Source organism: Choloepus didactylus, chromosome 17 (genome assembly GCF_015220235.1).
Source record: "Choloepus didactylus isolate mChoDid1 chromosome 17, mChoDid1.pri, whole genome shotgun sequence".
NCBI classification, from domain to species: domain Eukaryota; kingdom Metazoa; phylum Chordata; class Mammalia; order Pilosa; family Megalonychidae; genus Choloepus; species Choloepus didactylus.
In genome coordinates, this window is record NC_051323.1 from 43,591,285 (window position 1) to 43,607,646 (window position 16,362).

Genomic DNA, 16,362 nt, shown 5'->3' on the forward strand with positions numbered 1-16,362 from the left:
AACTGTAAACACAATATACTTGTGAGGAGAGTGAATTATACAAATACACAAGCAAATATACAAGTGCTCTAATGATCCTTAAAGCATTTAAAAGCTTGACTGTTTTAGGATTTTTTAAGTGGTGGGTGTCAGAAACTGAGTCAAACTAGTTTGGACCCAAAGAGAAAACTTCTTGGAAGGGTGTGTAGAAATCTCATGGAACAACAGGAAGAAAAGAGATGCTACAGGGCCTCCGGCACAACCTACAACAGGTATCTGAATGCTTCTGCAACTCCCTTCTCTGTCTCTGCCTCTTCCTGCAGGTCCACTTCTACTTAATTCTCCTGCTTATTTGAGGTAGCAAGCATAGAGCACAGAGGTCCTGAGCCTGCCATTTTACACCTTTGCCTCCACAGAGGAACTAGAAGTTCCAGCCTGAAAAATCCCAAGAAGTCTCGGACTGGCCCTTCTTGGGTCAGGTCTTTATCCCTGGATCAGTCAGCTCTGACATGAGATCTGAGTCCCTAAGGACCGGTGGGTCAGCAGGGAGAACCCTAGGACCTGACACCCACCCAAGAGAGACTAGACTGCTTCTTCCCCAAATGACTCTTTCTGTGGCAAATGCCACCAGGGTAAGCAAGGGACAACCACCACAAGATGCCAGCGAGGGCCAGAAAGCAGCACCAGGACCTGCTTGATGCTGATCTACGGTGCCTGCCCTGCTCTCAACTTGGTACACTGTCCACACACCCATAGCCATCTTGAGAGATGAGTGGGAAGAGACAAAACTCAGAACAAACGGGCATATCCTGAAAGGAGGGACCACTGTAAATCAAAAGAAAACTGTTTTCACTAGGAGGGACCAGAACATTATTAAATAATAAGTCTGGCTTTCCACTTCCCATGGAAAGGAGGAATGACGATGACTGGTGGAGAAAGAAAAGGCTCTGTTTTTCTCTGCACATCTAAGCATAGCATGAATCAACTGCATTCACACAGCATGAATAAGAAAAGTTTTTGTTTGTGTTGTTCATACTCCACCCTGAAAAATAAAAGATCTGGGATAAAATGGGACTTGGGGACTTCCTGATGCATAGTGGTGGGATAATGAGGGGGAACAGAAATTGCCAGCTGCTGCCCAGGAGCCTGTGCAAGATGAAGCCAGATGCTGGGGCAGAAAGGGAAACTGAGGCAGGAACCATCCAGGCCCTGTTTGAAAGGCAACCTCCACTTTGTATCCAGTATATTCCATACCACAAAGATTGGATCCTTTTCAGCAGCAGAGTGGTATGGGTGAAGGGGGGGCTGCTTATAGTAATGGGGTTCATACCTGGTGTATTATTTTAGAAAATTGCTGAGGCAAAGATGAGAGTTACTGAGTGGACCCCTGGGAACCCATGATTTTTTCTTGGGTCTCAGATCTTTAAGCTAGCCAAACTAGTTAGGATTGAAAACTAGTTCCTAACTTGAGAACATGTTTAATGTAATGCCATTCCCTAAGTAGCTTACCAAATCTCATAGCAAGCAACTCATATTTGAATACATTGCGTATTTAACCTCTCACATCTCTAAAAATTCACATAATGGGAGCAAAAGTTGGATTTTGCTGACCTAAAGCAGGCATTGTGTAGTATTTATATACTATACTATCTATACATATTGAGAACAATGTAGAACTTCCCTTGGCCATACAGACAAGGACCAATTGTGCAGTCAGGTTACACAGATGATATTGTCAGCCTCTGAATGAACATTGTTTCATGGCACAGTTAGAGCCACTTGTTTGCTGTCTTGGCTGTGGAATGTGTTTCCCATCTTTGGATACATCTGAAAATCAAGAACTTCTTTCAAGCATTAGTGCTCTATCCATATGCTTTAAATCATACATTCTGCTCCACTCAGCTACTACAGAGATATTGGAAGATCAGCAGCCCCACCAAGACCTCCCCACGCGGTCACTAAGATAATAAGCAGACATCCTCTTTGGTTGGTTTCACAATTCCCGCAACTGGTCACCACACTTGATTGCTAGGATAATGAGGATAACAGACAACAACCAAAAATGTTGATGTGGGGGAACATAGGGGAAGGATTAAGGAAGGCAACTGGTGGGTCTTTTAATATAACATACTGTCCTTGTTATTTTTATTTTTAATATAGTGAGATTAACCTAGCATTCTACCATAATATTGAAAAAAAACAAAGAAAGAAAAGAAAAGAAAGAAAAAAAGAAAAGAAACATTCATCCACATGATTTATTCTTTTTTTTAATATTCTTTTTATTGAGATATATTCACATACCATGCAGTCATACAAAACAAATCGTACATTCGATTGTTCACAGTACTATTACATAGTTGTACATTCATCACCAAAATCAATCCCTGACACCTTTATTACCACACACACAAAAATAACAAGAATAATAATTAAAGTGAAAAAGAGCAATTAAAGTAAAAAAGAACACTGGGTGCCTTTGTCTGCGTGTTTGTTTGTTTGTTTCCTTCCCCAATTTTTCTGCTCATCCATCCATAAACTAGACAAAGGGGAGTGTGGTCCTTATGGCTTTCCCAATCCCATTGTCACCCCTCATGATCTACATTTTTATACAATTGTCTTCAAGATTCATGGGTTCTGGGTTGTAGTTTGATAGTTTCAGGTATCTACCACCAGCTACCCCAATTCATTAGAACCTAAAAAGGGTTGTCTATATTGTGCGTAAGAGTGACCTCTCAGCTCCTTTTGGAATCTCTCTGCCACTGAAGCTTATTTCATTTCCTTTCACATCCCCCTTTTGGTCAAGAAGATGTTCTCCGTCCCACGATGCCAGGTCTACATTCCTCCCTGGGAGTCATATTCCACGTTGCCAGGGAGATTCACTCCCCTGGGTGTCTGATCCCACGTAGTGGGGAGGGCAGTGATTTCACCTGTCAAGTTGGCTTAGCTAGAGAGAGAGGGCCACATCTGAGCAACAAAGAGGCATTCGGGAGGAGGCTCTTAGGCACAATTATAGGGAGGCCTAGCCTCTCCTTTGCAGCAACAGTCACATCATTTATTCTTAAGCGGCCTACTCCAAAGTTCAAGTTTTGTCATGAGTGCTCAGTAAGGCAGAATATGAACAGAATCTAATGATTTGCAACTTTGAGGAGCTTAACTAAATATAGTAACTCTGTGCCTTGATGTTTTGCAACTTCTTCCTTTGGCAGCGCCCCAAAACTTTGCCTCTCTCAGTCACAGAAAGTCCGGGGAAAACTGACAGGAAGGGTGCAGAGCCCAGACCTAGCCTGTGTCCAAGGTTGCATGGCAATGGCAGACATTGGCAGAAACAAAACTGGAACTCAGGTCCTCTGCCTTGACCACTGGCTGTAATTTTCCTATCATCTTGGGTTAAGTGCCTACATATGGGAAACCCTTTACTATTTAGCGTAAAAGGTCAGAAGTTGAATGAGTCCTAGATGAGGGGTGGGAGGGCCAGAGGGTGCGTTACATTCTCTGGTGTTTATTTGGACTCATCCCTTCATTACTGTTAGAGCTGCTTGAAGGGGACGGGGGTTCGGGGTGGGGTGGGAGCTGATGTAAGTATCCACGGGGCACGTAATCCAAGGGCAGGCAGCAGCCAGGCCTCAGGGGGGCAGAAAGGAAGCAGAAACAGAAACATTTTATGGGTCATGCCTCATCTCTCACCCTTGCTCCCCTCTGTGTCTTTGCTTCAATAATGTTATTTTTTCCTTCTCCCAAGACTGGTGTTCTCTGCTTCCCAGTTTTAAGAATGGCAGGAAATGGCCACTTACAGCACCCCGATTTATATGAATTAACCTATTGGATTTTTTTAAGTTTATAACTTTTTATCATGAACACATTTTAAACACATTTTAAAACACATACAACAGAAAAATGAACTCCCGTGGACCCATCACTAAGCAATTATCAACTCCTGGCTTATAACCTCATCCACATTCTCCCACCCCAATGGATCAATTTGAAACAAATCCCAGACATCAGATCATTTCATCCTTAAATATTTCATTATGTATTTCTAAAAGAAAAGACTCTTTTTTCTTTTTTTAAAAAAAAATATTATTGTCTAAAGTTCATACTCTTATTCAGATATCCTTAGTTTTTACCTAGTGCCCTTTTTCTGCCCCAGGATGCCATCCAGGACACCACAGTACATTGAGCTGTCTTATTTCCGTAGGCTCCCCTTGGCTGTGACAGTTTCTCAGGCTTTCCTAGTTTTGATGACCTTGACAGTTTGGAGGAGTCCTGGTCAGGCATTTTGTAGAATGTCCCTCCATTGGGATTTGTTGTTTTTCTCATGATTAGACCAGAGTTGTGGGTTTGGGGGCAGAAGACCACAGAGGTAAAGTGCCATCCTCATCACATCCTATCAAGGAACAAGCTGTCATTGTGATTCAGTATTAAGCTTGATGACCTATTAGATTTTAATGATAATGAGCTGGATTTTCTTAACCATGGGACACTTCCATTCTACCACTGGCTATAAAACAGGGAATATGTATTGAGGAACAGTGGGCAATAAGACTAGATATGGGAAGCCAGGATGTACAAAGCTTTTTGGTTTGGCCTTTGAGGTAAGAGAGTATTAGAGGAGGTGGGGGATGAAGATGCAACTTGTAAATTTCTGGAAGTCCCCTCCAGAATTCTAGGGAACAGACATCCTCTGAATATAAAGAAGCTTTGCCCCTGCCAATTATTTACATGCTTACTCTGCTGCAATGTTACAATTTTGTTCTCTGTTTGTATCAAAAAGGGCAGAGGAAAGGCACAGGCCTCTCCTGCTCCTTTGGTACAAGCTTGTACTGCCTTTCTCCACAGCCCTACAAATAGTGCCAACTTCAGTCCCCTCACTAGGCCTCACCTGAGACTGCTGGTCTATTTAAAATCCGACTCCTAACAACTGCCCTTGCTGGCACAGATTACTAGCTTCCTAGATTAAAAAACCGCTTCCTCCCCCCACAGGAAAAGACCTGGATTCCTGACCCCACCTACCTTTTGCACCTCGACTTTGGTCTGCTGATTTTTCCTCACCCCCCAGCACTCCTCTTTGTCTTTGCACATACCACTGCCTTGCCCTGCATGTCTACCCTGCTCCCACCACCTCTGCAAAGCCTGTCCAGCCAGCCTTCAAAGCCTGGCTCACACATTTCCTCCAGCTCATCTCTATCAGTCATCCTTTCTCTGATGTCCTTTAGCATTTAAAATTTTAGGCCATTATTGGCACTGATTTCTTCATATTGTTAATTGCCCATTATATCATGGTTAGGCAAGTGCCCTCAATTAAACTCAATTTCCTTAGGATGAGAAGTATGAGGGCTGTGTCTTATTCATGTTCAATGGTGCATGAGAGCAAACCCACTTACAGGTAATCTCCCCAGTGTGCCTGCAAACAGGGCAGTCCATCACCAGAAAGAAGGCAGTCACCTCACACTCTTACAAGTGCAAAGTACTTCTTTACTTTTTCCCTTGCACTTTTGCCCATTTAGAGGAACTCAGTGGGTTTCCAGTTTTGCCTTCTCCCTCTGGTCTCTTCCTCTCATCTACTTCCTCCATTGCCCCTCCCCCCAAGTTCCCACCTCTTCTCCCTTCCCAAGGACCCTGGTTCCATTCTGGGGATCCATCCTGTTGGAGCAACACATCCTTTCCATGGGCCCTGTAGAATCTTTTGGCCCATCCAATCCTTCAGCACAGAGCACTTACAAGGCAATCAAACCTTTTTATTTTATTTTTGTGTTAATATTGACTGTTCCTAAAACATAACTCCAGTGCTTGTCAGCCTACCAAGTCTCTGTCTCTCTCCTTACTTTAACTTTCCAAGGACCTCCCTCCCCATGGGGCTGGTGAGGAGGAAAAGGCAATGCCACACACACACACACAAGCATGACTTGCCGCATACACAGGACATGTATTTATATTGCCCTGAATTTCAAGGAAGAAGACTGTTATCTACTGTTTCTTTTCCATTCCATTCCACTAGTAGGAACCAACTCTGTCCACTGTTATCTCCACTGCCATCATCTCTTGTCTGCATGCTCACAACGGCCTCCCAGCTGGCCTCCCTGCTTCAACTCTTAGCTAGCTAAACCCTTTCTCCACACAGCACCCAGAGTAATATTGATTAATTGATTTGAGAAGTTATAGGCTTACAGAAAAATCAGGCAGAAAATACAGAGTTCCCATATAGACCCCACCCCATCCTACCACAATTTCCCCTATTATTAACACTTTGCATTAGTATGGTAGCTTTGTTACAATTGATAAGACAATATTATTATAATTACACTATTAACTACAGTTTATAGTTTACATTAGGGTTCATTGTGTTGTACAGTCCTACGGTTTTTAAAAAATTTTTATCCTAATAACAGATAACCTAAAATTTCCCCCTTTTAACACGTTCAAATATATAATTCAGTGCTGTCAACTACATTCACAATGTTGTGCTATCATCACCACTGTCAATTACAAAATCTTTTCCCTCACCCCAAACAGAAACCCAGCATGATCTTTTAAAGCACATCTCTCTTCTTTTGAAACCCTCATGGTTCCCCCAGAGCATTTAGAATAAAATTCATTTACCTTATCATGACAAATCAGCCCTTTCATATATTCACAGCAGCTTTGTTAATAATAACCCAAATTGGAAGCAATCCAGATGGCCAGTGACAGGCGGATGCACAAGTAAATTGTGGTGTGTGCATACAATGGAATACACCTCCACAACAAAAAGGAACACACAACATGGTTGACACACAAACACATTATGCCAAGCAAAAGAAGCTATACAGAAAAGAATACACGCTGTATGCTTCCATTTACATGACTCTCTAGAACAGATAAAACTTACCCATAGTGTAAGAAATCAGAGCACTGGTTGCAGGTGGGGGAGGTGTTGACTGTGGGCACAGGAGAAAACTTTCTGAAGTGATGGAGATGATCTTTATCTTGCTGAAGGTGTGAGTTACCAGGTGTATGTATTTGTCAAAACTCATGGAACTGGTACCTTAATATCTGTGCATTTCACTTATGTAAAGATAACTGAACTGAGAGAGAGAGAGATGATTTAAGAAATATAACAATCAAATGCAGTGTGTATTGGAGACTCATTAAAACAAAAACCTGAAAAAAGGAAGTTTTATATTCAAAGAAACTTGAAGATAGACTATTTAGATAGTCATCTAGTTGACTTCCAGGAATTATTAATTTTTAGATGTGATAATGGCATTGTGGCTACATAGGACAATGCCTACAGTTTTTAGAACTGCATAGTAAAGTATTTAGGGTAAAGTGACACGATATCTGAGTTAAAATATTTAAGAAAAGAAAAGCACATTTAAAAGGGTGTGTGTGGGGTATATATGAAGCAAGAGTAGCAAAAATCTTGATAACTCCAGAACCTGGGTGGTGGTATATGGAGACTTATTGCTCCTTTCTCTTTATGTATACATTTGAAAACTTTCCTAACAAAATTTAATTGTCTTGGGTAAGCACAGACAGACTATAATACCCACAATGTAAAAGCAGAAAGTATATGGAAGTTTTCAAAGTTATGTTCTCTTTTCTTATCAGAGCAGAAATCTACTCTCCCTGCTTTTTCTCCACTTTTGGCTGGGTTTTCATTATTTATTAAAATTCGTACATTATTGTAATTCTTACATTATTGAGAAAATAACCATGTATATGTACCGCTGAGAAGTTTACAAAAACACCACCTATGCTCAGTTCTCTATTTTTCTACCCGGAGGAGTCACTCAGCAAACTCGTTCTCTCTGCATGGTATACCTCACATTACCACAAGGAGGCGCATCCTTACCGTACTAGCTCTGCCGCCACTTCTGTAAAGAAAATCAGAACTACAAGCTGTGAAGTCACTGGTTATCAGCGCGCCCATGACCAGTATTTGTAATTGTTTAGGCACGTCTCTGGTGACCTCATCCCACTACACCTGAGTCTTCTAGAGGAAACAATTAGCCTGTTTGAACAGAGCAGCTAAGGCAAATTAATAACTGGAAAATTACTAAGTTGTTCTACAGGATGTGTTGGGACACCCTGTATTCCCCTGAGGCTTAGAGTTAGGGTGTGGGCCCTCCTTCCTCACCTGATGGCTGGGAAAGGGAACCAGTCACCCACCTCTGCATAGGGCCCAGCCCCTTCTTGGTCCTAGGTTGGTCGGGCAGACAGAGCAGGGGCTGGGCCAGGTGAGGGCTGTACTAGGAACAGACGTGGGGCCCCTGTAGGCCTGGCCTCTTAGACCTCGAGGTACAGTCATCAGAAGCCTCAGTGGTGGGGAAGATCCCAGAGAGGTAGGGACTGCTGCAAATTCCCATGTGCTCCGTATGCCTTGGGAGCTGATTCTCCAGTACATCCCTCTGGCAGCGTGTTGAGTGTCGCTGGGTTCCAGGTAGCATTCCTGCTCCATGAACAAGGCCTTCTGAGGACACAGGGCTTGAGAGAGGGGAAGAGAAAAGGAGAGACCTCTCTCCACTGTGGATATGGTCCGCTGCCTCCCTGTGGCTTTCAGGGTAAGGAGCAATAATATTCTTGCCACGTCCTGCAAGGTCTGCACGGTTGGCCTCTTCCCACCGCTTCAGTCTCATCCAGACCGCAATCCCCCAGGTTCCTTGCAGCTGGGTCAGTGTGGCCCTCCAGTTCCTGAATGCCCTGTGCCCACCTGTTCCAGTTTGCTAATGCTGCCCTTTTGCAACATATCAGAAATGGATTGGCTTTTATAAAGGGGGTTTATTTGGTTACAAAGTTACAGTCTTAAGGCCATAAAATGTTCAAGGTAAGGCATCAACAAAGGTTACCTTCACTGGAGAAAAGCCATTGGTATCAGGAAAACCTCCGTTAGCTGAGAAGGAACATGGCTGGCATCTGCTTGCTCCCAGGTTGTGTTTCAAACTGGCATTCTCCAAAGTATTGCTCTGGGGGCGTTTCATCCTCTCTTAGCTTCTCCACAGCTAAAGTCTGCTTTCAATGGCGATATTCATACTGTCTGTCATCTGCAGCTACTGTGAGCTCCTTCTGTCTGAGCTTTTATAGCTCTCCACTGAACTAATCAAGGCCCCTGATGAATGGATGGGGCCATACCTCATGGAAATCATCTAATCAGAGTCATCACCCACAGTTGGGTGGGTCACATCTCCATGGAAACAACCTAATCCAAAGGTTCCAACTTAATCAACACTAATACATCTGCTCTCACATGATTGCATTAAAGAATATGGCTTTTTCTGGGGGACAATATATATACAAACTGGTACACCACCCGTGGCCTAAAACTGCTCTGCCCACTCTTCCTCCACACTTTCCCTGCTGAGGCTTCATGCGAAAAATTCTGCCTGGACCATGAGCTTTTCCCTCAAAGTTCTGATAGAAATTATAATCCCATGTTTTGACTCTCCTCCTGGACTCGAAGCAACATGAAGCCACTGTATAAACTCTCTCTCCTCCTGGACTCGAAGCAACATGAAGCCACTGTATAAACTCTTACCTTAAAACTTTCTGAAAAACTGAGACTATTTCACATGCCCATCCCTGCCCTAGGTGGTGAACGGAGAAGTAAAGGGCAGACCATGGGGTGGGGGGCAAGGGCAGATGTTGGGGGCTATAAAAGCTACTGCAGTGAAGCGAGTGAGAGAGGACAGTCTTAGAGATTGGTAGTAATCTTACAACCAATTGTAAGTCCTGGGTGGATTCCGAAGGATGTATGTTGAAATCCACTTGGATTTCTTAGCAGATTGGGTATAGGGTGTGAGAGAAAGAGAGCAATATAAGATGGCTCCAAGGTTTAGTAGAATGTTTTGGGAGTAATGAGAGGAAAGGCATTCCAAGCACAGGGAACAGACTGTGAAAAGTGATGTATGTCAGCACACATCGTATTTGGGAAAAATAAATAAGGGGAGATGCTGGGGAAGCAGTTATGTGGGGGGAGGCGCAGACAGCGCTGGGAAGGAGGGGCACGGCGGCACAGCCAGTGGAGAGCCACTAGGGTTTTTCAGAGAAGTGTGTGATTTGGGTTTGTGCTATAAAAATTTACTGGGGAAACTGGAGGCAGGGAGGCCAGTTAGGAGGCTGGATCAATAGGCCAGGAGAGTGAGCAAGAGCATCATCTGGACAGTGGTGGAGAGGCCAGAGAGAAGGGGAAGAGCAAAGCAGGTCAGAGGAATCTGCCAGCGCCAACCTGCACAAAGACCACGGAACATCATGGGCACTCCATACGCCTGCTCAATAAATTAACTAAGTACCTAGTTGATCTCAGGCTTATCCTTACAAACTTCCTCCCATCCCCCTGCTTACCTCCCAACCTAAAAATCTTTTCTGGAGGACAAATAAAATTATTGTACAGAAATGGAGTTTAAATGCACATGCCCCTGTGAGAGAGCTGGAAACGTTCTCACTCCTGATCTGGGTGGTGGTTTCCTGGGTGTATGTGTGTAAAGATTCATCAAGCTGAACAATTCAGATTTGTGCACCTGATTGATTGGATGTGTGCTTTAACTCAATAAATTAACAAATATATATGCCCCCTGAGATGCAGCTCATTGGCTGGCCATGAGTCACTCTGCCATTTAAGTGGCAGAACACAGAGCCCTGCCTTAGACCAAATTCTTCTTTCCAGGCGGGAGAAGAGGCCAGAGGTATTGGGGCTAGGATAGACGTGGGAAAAGGGAAATAGAGCACAAATGTTGCCCACTTGTTTGCTGTTGAAAAACTCATGTGGTCAGGGTTATCTGTAACATCCAAATCTTCCAATGTAAGTAATACCTTACTTAAGGTGTGTGTGATGGGAAGGCAGAGAGCACAGGGTTGGTTCTTGGTGGCTGGTTCAACACAAGACACATGGAGCTCAGTGTTGTTTCTTACCAAAGCCACGCAGGCCCTCTCAAGGCATCACTTCTCATAGGACCATAAAATCCCTATCCTCTGTCACAGAGGAAGAGGACTATTTCCATCTTTCAAATAGCTTCCCAGTCCACAAGTGGCTTCTCTTCTCCTCCAAGTCCCAGGCATTGGGTTCCTGCTTCAAGAAGCCTTTGTGCACCGCCCCTGCACTCACAGCCCACAGACTCTTCAAGATGGATCATAAAGTCCAAACCCTACCTATACACCACAGAACACAGCTACTAACTATATACAATCTTGGGTAATTTTTCATTCTTACGAATTTTGTACCCCCAGTTAGCCTGGAAGTGTGAGTTTAGGACTGACCTATCCATGGCCAGACTCCCAGAGGCCCTCAAGGATATTTTCTGACCTCAGATGACCCATGGTCCAAAAAAGCAAAAATTATGACCAACTTTCATGCTCAGATCCTGAAGAGAGTATTCATCCATTCCACCAAGGTTTACTATCTGTAAAAGGACCAAAAGTGTGTGTGTGTGTGTGTGTGTGTGTGTGTGTGTGTGTGTGTGTAGGAATTTATCTGATTTTGAGAGTTTAAACATTGAAATAACAACTATCATTTATTAAATATCTACTGGGTACTAAATACCTGATATTCTCCTTGAATCCTCACAATAGTCCAGTAAGGAAGATGCTATTATGGAATCTCTTACTAATTAATCAGTTATAAGCTGGTTGCGGGAATGACATATGACTCCCTGATTCATTTTATCTATGGAAATGTTCAATGATTTTTATAGCTAAGCTAAATGTATTTCATTTACAATTTTTATGAGATTATAGCATCTGTAATTCAGATTAAGCTATGCATGGTAACTGAGTCTAATAAGAAAAATACAAAGGTATTTCTGCATTTAAACATTTTTAATGAATGGTAATATTACTAGATGCACAACTTTAAGCCAAATGATTTACTAAAAGAAAATGTCTACTAAAGAAAATGATAATAATGTCAGTTACAAATATGTATTCCATATGGTTTGGTAATTTGTCCCCAACCTTCCCTTAAGAAATAGTTTCAAGGGCCTCGTTGCTGTTTTAAGATTCAGGGAAGTACAGAGACTTGCACAGGGTCACACAAGCTCCATCTCTTGACTCCCTTTGTCTACCTCTTGCCGTCCAGAGAAAATCATGCAAGAAATACAGTCATTTCTGTCTTCCATGTGGGCATGAGCTGGGGCCAGGGCTCCTTACACATCAGGTTGGAATTCCCCAGGAAGCAGTCATCATAAACCAACATTAAGCCAAGAGGAAAGGAGAATGAACCTTTCCAAGGGAGATGCTATTCCAAGAGCCCGCCGTGGAGGGGCTTTGCCGACAACCTTCACTTCCCTTCTGGACCTAAGTGCGTTTCACAACAAAGGGTTTTCTAAGAATGAAGATTCCAAAAAGTAGCTGGAAAAGAGCTCCTGGCAGTCACGGGGCTGTCATCAGGCAAATGCTTCACTTACCACATCCTCAGAAAGAGTGACACCTCTGCTGGTGTTTGGTTTCTGCTGTCCTTGACAACAGCCATCTCTAAATAGTCCCTCCCCCAGGCGTCTTTGAAAGAAGTTGGGCAAAGGGCTGGCATGGGGGGCGGGGGTGGGGTGGGAGTGGATTTGCCCAAAATGTTTCCCAACCTGAAGGGAAAGTTGGTCAGGATTTATCTGGGGAGAAGGTGAAGATTTAAAATGTCCTGCAAGAATTATTTATGCTTGTTTTGTACCCCGCTTACTCCCAAAAGCATTTTAGGAAGCAGGCACAGCCCCTGGCACAGTTCTACCTATGGAGTGGGCATTCGGGCAACAGTTTTGGATCAGATGGAATGGAGTGACCTGTTTATGAGGGTCATAACACTTTTTTTTTTAAATCAGTTGTTTTAGAGAGGTTCAATTAATTGCCCAGAGTTACAAAGCAGCTTAACCACGGAGCCATGACCCCCTGAGTTCTGAAATCTTCCCAGTTCAGCGGTGCTGAGACTCTCAAGGGCCTGTGGGTTTGCCCAGGGCTCTCCATTCCCCGGCTTTTCCTAGGCCAGGCTCCACGGGAAACACCGCAGCTTTGTGTCATCCTTCTTGGCACAGGATGAAATCAGGTGGTCCCCATTCTTCCGGTTCCACTCCGCCAAATCTTGCAAACACATTTCCTGTTCACAGAGCCAGCTTGCCAATTATCTGCTCCAATTAAGACAGCAAGACACGGCTAATTCAATCACTCCCTGACCAAGGAGAGCTGAGAGGTTGGCAGTGCTGGTGGCAGGTCCTCTCAGTGCCTCTATCCGAGCTGTTTCCCAGGGCACTCCTCTCTTACCCCTGATGGCCGGTGAGTTTCTGCACCACCCCCTTCTTTCTTTTTCTGAGACCCTGGACTTCCAGAGCTGTGTGTTATCCCTGTCTCCCCTCGTATGAACAGAGTCCCAATTCTCTGTCCTGATAAACTAAGGTATTCTTAGTGGTAGATCATGGATTATTGCTTTCCTTTCCCAGAGAGAATTAGCTTTCAAATGGCATTGCCTATGAACATCTTCTGCATGCATGCCCAAAGCCAGAGTCTTAGTTTCCCAGCTGCTAAACAGATACCTCATGTTGGGTTGGCTTAACAATGGGAATTTATTTGTCCATGGTTTTGAGGCAAGGAGAAATCCAAAATCGAGGCATCATTAAGGCATTGTTTTCTCCTCGAAAACTGGAGTTCTGGGGCTCACTGCCTACGATCCAGAGTCCTTGGCTTTTCCGTCACGTACCAATACACATGGTGGTGAACTCTCCGTTCTCTTCCGGTTCCGTTGACTTCCAGCTTCTCACGGCTCCCTGTGGCCTCTTTCCTTTGGCTTCCTCTATCAGCCTCCAATGACAGGTTTAAGACCCATCCTGATTCATTGGGCACAACTTAACTAAAAATAACATCTTCAAAAGTTCTTATTTACAGTGGATTCACACCCACAGGAATGGATTAAGAACATATTTTTTTTCTGGGGTATGTAATTCAACCTACCACAGCCAGGGTTGCAACAGATGAATATAAAAATTCATGCCTGTTTTGCTTTGAAGTATAGACCCCAATCACTCAACTTTCTATTGTCAGTCCTCTCTGTCTCCTAGCACTAGTCCTTATCAGCTAGGACAATGGAGGCTGTTAAGAACAATGCCTTCCCCCTTTCATAGAACAAATACTGAAATAATTACAATTCTTTAATAATATTTATAGGTCATATAACCTACCATCGTATATCTTTTCAAAAATAAAATCAGCATAATACCTTGACTGGAAAGAGTCAAAGGAGAAATAAAAGGGAAGTAATTCATAGTAAAGTAATATACATTTCAATATGGAAATACCTGGGGACAACTACCCTGGAAGATACAGTGAAGGAGTCAAATGCTGTACTCATTCATATATCCACCATGAATAGGCCAACTATACACACAGATCAATACAGGTGTGTTATATTGGATACCTGTATTGCAACTGGTGATGTAATTTTGTAAATGGTGAACAAATCCTATTAAAGTTCTGGAAATCAAAGTACATCTTATTTCACATGACAGCTGTGTTCCTGGAAAAGTAGGTGTGTCTGAAACCATGCAAATATGGTTAGGTTCAAAGCACAGATAATTACCAATGTTTGTTGTTACTTTAAATCTACATGAGTGTCTGGGGCAGGAATCCCTGGCTCCTCTCATCTAAATACTAGTGCACTTGTTCATTGTACCAACAAAGAAGAGCCCCTCCCCCAAATTTCCAAAATGCCCCTAGGGAGCAGTGTTGCACCCATCACTCCATAGGAAACTACTCCATTAAAAATTACTTTGGATCACTACTAACAGAGTCCCCCCAAAAAAGTGACTTAAATAAGACAGGGGTTTATTTTTCTCTCATTTAAAATAAGTTTGGAGGCAGCCAGTCTTGGGCTGGTTTTTCCAGGCTCTATCTTTTCTGTTCTACCATCCCTAGCACTGGCTTTCATCTTTAATTCATTACCACAAAATAGTTGTAGGAGCTCCAGTAATTGGGTCTGTGATCTAGGGAGGAAGAAAGAAGGCGGCAAGAAAGCAGGAAAAGCAAAGTCACCTAATGGCAAAGAAGCCCCCCTTGGGAGCTTTCCTGTAAGTCCCATCCAATAACTCCCATTATCTCAATGCCTGCCCCATCTGTAAAGGAGGCAGGGAAATGTAACTTTTTTTAGTTGGGAGCATTGCTGGCCATAACAATATAGTATTCTGTAGTGAAGATGCAGAGGGTGAATATACATTGGGGTAGGCCACTAAGTCTCTCTGCTACACTGCTTTACCCACTGACAATGTCCAGGAAAATTGATGCATCCCCAAATGCAGATTTAACACACAGGTCGTGAGAGGGGCAGGCAATCTTTTGGGCTGCTGGGTTCAGAGTCTCAAGCTTATGTGGGCTTCCAATTTTGGATGCTATTCCACGCAAGGGAGCAAAGTGAAGCTTCATCACAGTGATCTGTTCTGACTAGATCCTGGTTACCAAGTCGAGGGATACAAGACTGATCTGGGGAGTGGGGATTCAAAACCTGAACACTACTTGAGCCTCTAGTGTGAGAAATCAGGATGCAGTGCTTTAGCTTCTCACATTTGACATCAGTCATTCAATGTGTGTGTGTGTGAGTATGTGTTTTCCAGAGAATTTTTCAACCCTCTGGAGTTCTCCTTGGGGAGTTCAGTTTAGTTTCATAGACATGCAATGAGTTTATTGTGTTTCTCATGCTGCACGCCAGGGATGCAAGTTGTAGGAACAAGTTCCCTTTGCTGGAGAGCTTGTAGTCCACAGGGTGGGGTGGGAGTGGGAGGCACATAACGGAGACAGGAGTGCTGGGTATCGTCTGTCCATGAGAGTCAGCACAGTGTCGACACAGTTGTATGTTGACTTTAATTCTTCTTTATGATGCTTGGAGAGACATCCGTTCTCTTCCAAGCTGAGGTTTCTTTGGCTGAGGACTCAGTGCTGCTTCTATTGCTGAACGTTTTGTCTTTCCTTCCTTTTCATTCAGTCAAATGAACTATGCCCTGGAAGAAATTCCCGAAATATATTTTATTTTCAACCTCGCAGAAATCCTTCTTGGGCTAAACCCATGCTCAAATTGTTGGAACTGGAAAATATCCAGAGACGTGCAAAGGTAATAAAAATAATGTCTGTACACTTGGAGATTTCTAATTCTTCCTTAGACACAAAACCCCTCCAGAGAGCAATTAAACAACTATTTTCAAAGATTTAATAAAATGTTAACACCCTTTGACCAAGAATTCCTCTTCTAAGAATTTATATCAAGAAAATAATTAAGGATGTACACAAAGATGTAAAACTAAGGATGTCTGTTAAAGCTCAGTTTACAATAATGAAAGATTGGAAACCACCTAGATGTGGTTGTTCCGATGTATTCTAACCAAGAGCAGGAGACCGAAGAATAAATACAGTATATGCCATACAAAAGAACACTGCATCCATTTAAATGAT